General features: G+C 33.3%; 1 pseudogene across 1 annotated transcript; it reads right to left on the bottom strand.

The window, feature by feature from the left end:
- Positions 1-284: 284 nt before the first annotated feature.
- LOC100997730 lies at positions 285-3,154 on the bottom strand (annotated as a pseudogene). Its single transcript, XR_635471.3, has one exon. The product of XR_635471.3 is annotated as a 40S ribosomal protein S20 pseudogene (transcript).
- Between the last annotated feature and the right edge of the window lie 2,425 nt (positions 3,155-5,579).

Genomic DNA, 5,579 nt, shown 5'->3' with positions numbered 1-5,579 from the left:
GTTGTTGAACATTTGTGTTTTTTCCACTTTTTGGCTTCTATAAATCATGTCAATACAAACTTTCATGTACAAGATTTTTGGGGACATGTTTTTATTTTTCTTAGGTGTAGAATAAAGACTGGACTGGAATTGTTGGGTCATAACATAACTCTCTTTTAATCTTTTTAGGAACTGCCAGACTGTTTTCCAAAGTGATTGCACAATTTTACACTACTACCAGCAGTGTATGAAACGTGCAATTTCTTTATAATTCTTCTCATTATCTGCCTTTTTAATTTATTTTTATTTTTATTTTTAACAACTGGTAATCAATTTATTAAAATAATTGACTTAAGCATCTGCAATGGTGACTTCCACCTCAACTCCTAGCTCAATAGTGATGGCAGTAATCTGCTTAACAATCTCAGAAGGACTGTGCAAGTCAATGAGTCGCTTGTGGATTCTCATCTGGAAACGATCCCACGTCGTAGAACCTTCACCACAAGGAGTTTTTCTTGTAGTGATTCTCAAAGTCTTGGTAGGCATTCGAACTGGTCCTTTCACTTTCAGGTTCTTTTCCTTTGTGCCTCTGATCAAGCCAGCACACACCTTTTCCAGGGATTTGATTAGAAATCGGTGAATTGCCACCTCCGCCTCCACGGGTGTTTTTCCGGTAACCTTAAAAGCCATGGCTGCTGCGCGGCTTCCTGACCGACTTGTTCCTCGGCGAGAGCGAATAGGGGTGAGTCAGGAGCAGGAGCGTGCGAACCGCAGATCCGCAGGTCCTATGACCGCGTCTTCCTCAGAAAAGTATCTGTCTTTTTTATTACAGCCATTTTAGCATGTGTCAAGTGGTATCTCACTGCAGTTTTGATTTGCATTTCTCTAATGACTAATTATGAGGGGCATCTTTTTATGTGACTTGTGGACATTTTTATATTTTCTTGGAAAAATGTCTACTAGCATTCTTTCCTCGATTTTTAATTGGATTGTCTTTTTATTATTGAGTTGTAAGAGTTCTTTATATACTTGGAGTACTACATTCTTAACAGATACATGATTTGCAAATATTTTCTTCCATTCTGTGAGATGTTATTACACTTTCATGATGATGTAATTGAAGCATAAAAGTTTTTAATTTTGATGAAGTCCAGTTCATCTATTTTCGCTTTTGTCACTTATGCTTTTTTTTGTCCTATCTGAGAAGCTATTGCTCAATCCGAGGCTGGAAGGATTTATTCTTATGATTTCTTCTTGGAGTCTTATATTTTTAACTTTTACATTTAGGTCTTTCATCTATTTTGGGTTTATTTTTATGTATGATGTGAGGGAAGTATCCAGCTCTTTTGCATGTGGATATTCAGTTTTCCCAACACCGTTTGTTGAAAAGACTGTTCTTTCCTCATTGAATTGTTTTGGCACCCTTATCTAAAATTAAGAGACCATAAATATTTCTTTATAGACTCTCAATTTTATTCCATTGCTCTGTATCTATGCTTATGCCAGTACCACACTGTAATGTTTACTATAGATTTGTAGTAAGTACTGAAATTAGGAATTGTGAGTGCCTCAACTATGTTTTTCCTCTTCAAGATTATTTTAGCAATTCAGGGTCACATGCAATTCTATATGAATTTTAGGATTGGTTGCGTCAGTTTATGCTTAGAAAAAAGCAGCTGAAGTTTTGGTAGAAATTGCATCGACTCTGCAGGACAATTTGGAAAATACTACTATCTCTTCAATATTAAGCTTTCTGATCCATGAACATGGGATGTCCCTCCATTTATTTAGTTCTTTTTTTCTTAACACTGTCTTACTATTTTCAGTGTATGTCTTACACCTCTTTTATTAAATTTATTCCTTAGTATTTTATTCTCCTTGACCCTATTATAAATCAAATTGGTTTTTAAATATCATTTATAGAGTATTCATTACTAGTATATAGAAATAAAATTGAATTTTTGTATATTGATATTCTACCCTGCAACCTTGCTTAGCTTGCTTACCAGCTCTAATAGATTTTGGGGGATTCCTTAGCATTTCCTATATACAAGATCAGGTCATTTGAAAATAGTTTTACTTCTTCCTGTCCAATCTGGACTCCTTTTGTTTCTCTTTCTTGCCTAATTGCCCTGACTAGTACCTCCTGTACAATGTGGAATAGAAGTGATGAAAACAAACGTTTTGTTTTATTTTAGGGGAAAAACACTCAGTTTCTCAACATTAAGTATGATGTTAGCTCTCCTCACACTGTTTCTAGTGCAAATACCAACATGATTAAAGGGGCACATATCTTTGTATTATTATAAAACTAACTTTCACCTCATAGAATGCCTGACAAGTATCTTGTAGCTCCACATAGATTTATATACCTCACTTTGACAATCTCTGATTTAAGACATTGGGATGGAACTTAAAATTTTTCTTTGTATCCTGCATCCAGCCATGACCTACAAGTTTTCAGAACACATAGAGGTGACCTGTCTTATACTACACTCCATCTGGCACTACAACTATTTAATTTCCCCAACTCCAATAATTTTACCTACATCTATGACCTTTATTCTTACAGATATTTCCTGGATTTTTGGCATTGTCTTAATCTGCAATATTCCTAAAATCTTAATCACTTGCCTATTCTCAGAACATAACTTTTTATTCTTCCATCCTCCTTACTCTCTCATTCTCAAGATTCCTGATTTTCAGCCTCATAGCAACCTCCAATATTTGTCCAATTTCACCCAGACTGCCAGTATCTTCTTTGCCTCTGTTCTAAACATAGTCAGTACCCCACTGTTGATACCTTCAACAAATCTCTACAGCAGCCTTAGCACGGTTGCTTTCCTTCTGCACTAATCCTATTGTACGTGAGTTCAGGTTTGTTCCAGCAATCCATCATATCCATGGCTAACCCCAGGCTTTTTTGGTTCAGGGTGGCAGGAAGGTGAAAAATGAATGCCTAGGGTTGACATCTCCAGATCTGCAGGTTCTGAGTTGGTTCTTTTATTTAACCAGGTACCTTCTGTCATTTCCTTTCACCATTTTTAAGTTGCCTATCCAACTTCTACCTTCTTTTCTTTTAGCAAATGATTTTAATTCTCATTTTACTGAAAGTTTGTAGTGACGTAACTTCCCAATTTGTTGCCATACCACTCTCCCCTTTCTTTTTTTGCTTCAGGTGAGCCTTCTCTCTTCCAGTCAATTCTATAACTGTGCTCTTAATATCAATCTCTTGTAATTTTCTCTCAGAACTTGGTTACTTTTGCATTCGGTATTTATGGTTTAAAAAAAAGTACGTAAGTGTAGAAAACTATCACTACCACATAGTAAAACATATAATAAAGCTTTAGTAATTAAAAGAATATGGTATTTATGTATAAATATGTAAACAAACTAAAGAAAAATAATGAGAAGTAAATATGCAGAGCAAAATTTACATATAGGAATTGAAATTTATGATAAAGATGATTACTTAAACCAGTAGGAGAAATAATAAATTATTCAATAAATTGTACTGAAACAGCTACCTGATATTTTACCTATACTTTAAAACACAGAAGCCATATAATAAAAGATTAATAGATTATATTACCCTAAAAAATCAACTTTGGCATGGCAAAATTTTTTTAAATGAATTTTTAAAACATTATAAAAGCTAAATGGCAAATGGGGAAATATTTACATCACATGGATATGATATTTTAATTTGTGTTTTCCTAGTAGCAAATAATATTGAAGATGTTTTCATGTCTACTTTTCCATCCACATTTCCTTTGGTTAAAAAAAAGTCTGCTCAAATTTTTTGCCATTTTTTTGGGTAAAGATGAGAATGATACTTGTTTTCTTATCATTTAGGTGTGTTATTCATATTTTCTAGATTCAAATTCTTTACCTAATATATATTTGCAAAGATTGTTTACCAGTCTGTGTGTCTTTTCACTTTCCAAAGTGTCTTCTGAAACATAAAAACTATTAATTTTGAAGTTTAATTACTATTTCTAATTTTATACTTCATACTTTGTTATAGTTAAGACATACTTGCCAAGCATTTACACTAAGATTTATTCTCATGAGTTATTCTAGAAGCCTGTAGTTTTAGTTCTTAAATTTTATTCTCTGATCCATTTGAGTTAATTTTTATAAACGGTGTGAAGTAAAGGTCAAGGTACATATTTTTTAAATAGGACTATCCAATGATCCTAGCATAATTTGTAAGACGTTTATTTTCCCCATTGAATTGCCTTGGCATATTTATTATAAAACAATTGAACGTACATATGTGGATCTGTGGCTGTACTCTCTTTTGACTACCAATCTATCTTTACATCAATACTACATTCTTTTGATTGATGTAGCTTTACAATAAGCTTTGAAATCAGTCAGTGTTTGATTCCCAACTTTGTTCTTTTTCAAAGATGTTTTGTCTATTTTACATCCTTTTATGTTTATATGTGTGTCTTCTAAAATTTCTTTCTCTTTGGATAGATACCCAGTAGTAGGATTGCTGGTTCAAATGATAGTTCTAATTTTAGTTCTTCAAAAAATCTCCATACTGTTTTCCGTAGGGGTTGTACTAATTTACATTCCCACCAGCAGTGTATAAGTGTTCTCTTTTCTCCACATTCTCGCCAACATCTGTTATTTTTGTCTTTTTAGTAATAGCCATTCTGATTTGAGTAAGATGATAACTCATTGTGGTTTTGATTTGCATTTCTCTGACAATTAGTGATGTTGAATTTTTTTTCATCACTGATTGGCCATTTGTATATTTTCTTTTGGAAAATATCTGTTCATGTCCTTTAGTCATTTTTTAATAGGATTATTTGTTTCTTGTTGTAGAGTTGAGTTCCTTGCATATTCTGAATATGAGTTCCCTAATAGATGAATAGTTTGCAAATATGTTCTTCCATTCAACAGGTTGCCTCTTCGCACTGTTGATTGTTTCTTTTGCTGTGTAGAAACTTTTAAGTGTAAATCTCATTTATCTATTTTTATTTTTGTTGCCTCTGCTTTTGAGGTCTTAGTCATAAATTCTTTGCCTAGACTATTGTCCAGAAGAGTTTCCTTGAGTTTCCTTCTCAAATTTTTATAGTTTCTATATAGTTTATAGTGTTTGATCAATCCACCTTGAATTAATTTTTGTTTATGGTGGGAGACAGAGGTTCAGATTTATTCTTCTGCATATGGCTCTCCAATTTTCCCAGTACTATGTATTGAAAAGGGTGTTCGTTTCCCAATGTATGTTCTTGTTGGCTTTGTCAAATATCAGTTGTCTGTAAATATGTAGCTTTATTTCTGGGTTACCTGTTCTGTTCTATTCTGTTCCATTGATCTATATGTCTGTTTTAATACTCTTATAATGCTGTTTTGGTTATGATGGCCTTGTAATATAATTTTCAGTCAGGTAATGTGACACCTCCAGCTCCTTCCCCCCTCAGGATTGCTTTGGATATTTGGGCTCTTTTTTGGTTCCATGTGAATTTTAGCATTTTTTTTCCTAATTCTGTGAAAAATAACAGTATTTTAAAAGGGATTGCATTGAATCTACTCATTGCTTTGAACTGTATGGTCATTTTAATTTTTTTGTTCCAATACAGGAG

The sequence above is a fragment of the Papio anubis genome, chromosome 10, assembly GCF_008728515.1.
Source record: "Papio anubis isolate 15944 chromosome 10, Panubis1.0, whole genome shotgun sequence".
Classification (NCBI taxonomy): domain Eukaryota; kingdom Metazoa; phylum Chordata; class Mammalia; order Primates; family Cercopithecidae; genus Papio; species Papio anubis.
The sequence above is the reverse complement of the archived record's forward strand: the minus strand, read 5'-3'. Positions and strand labels throughout refer to the sequence as shown.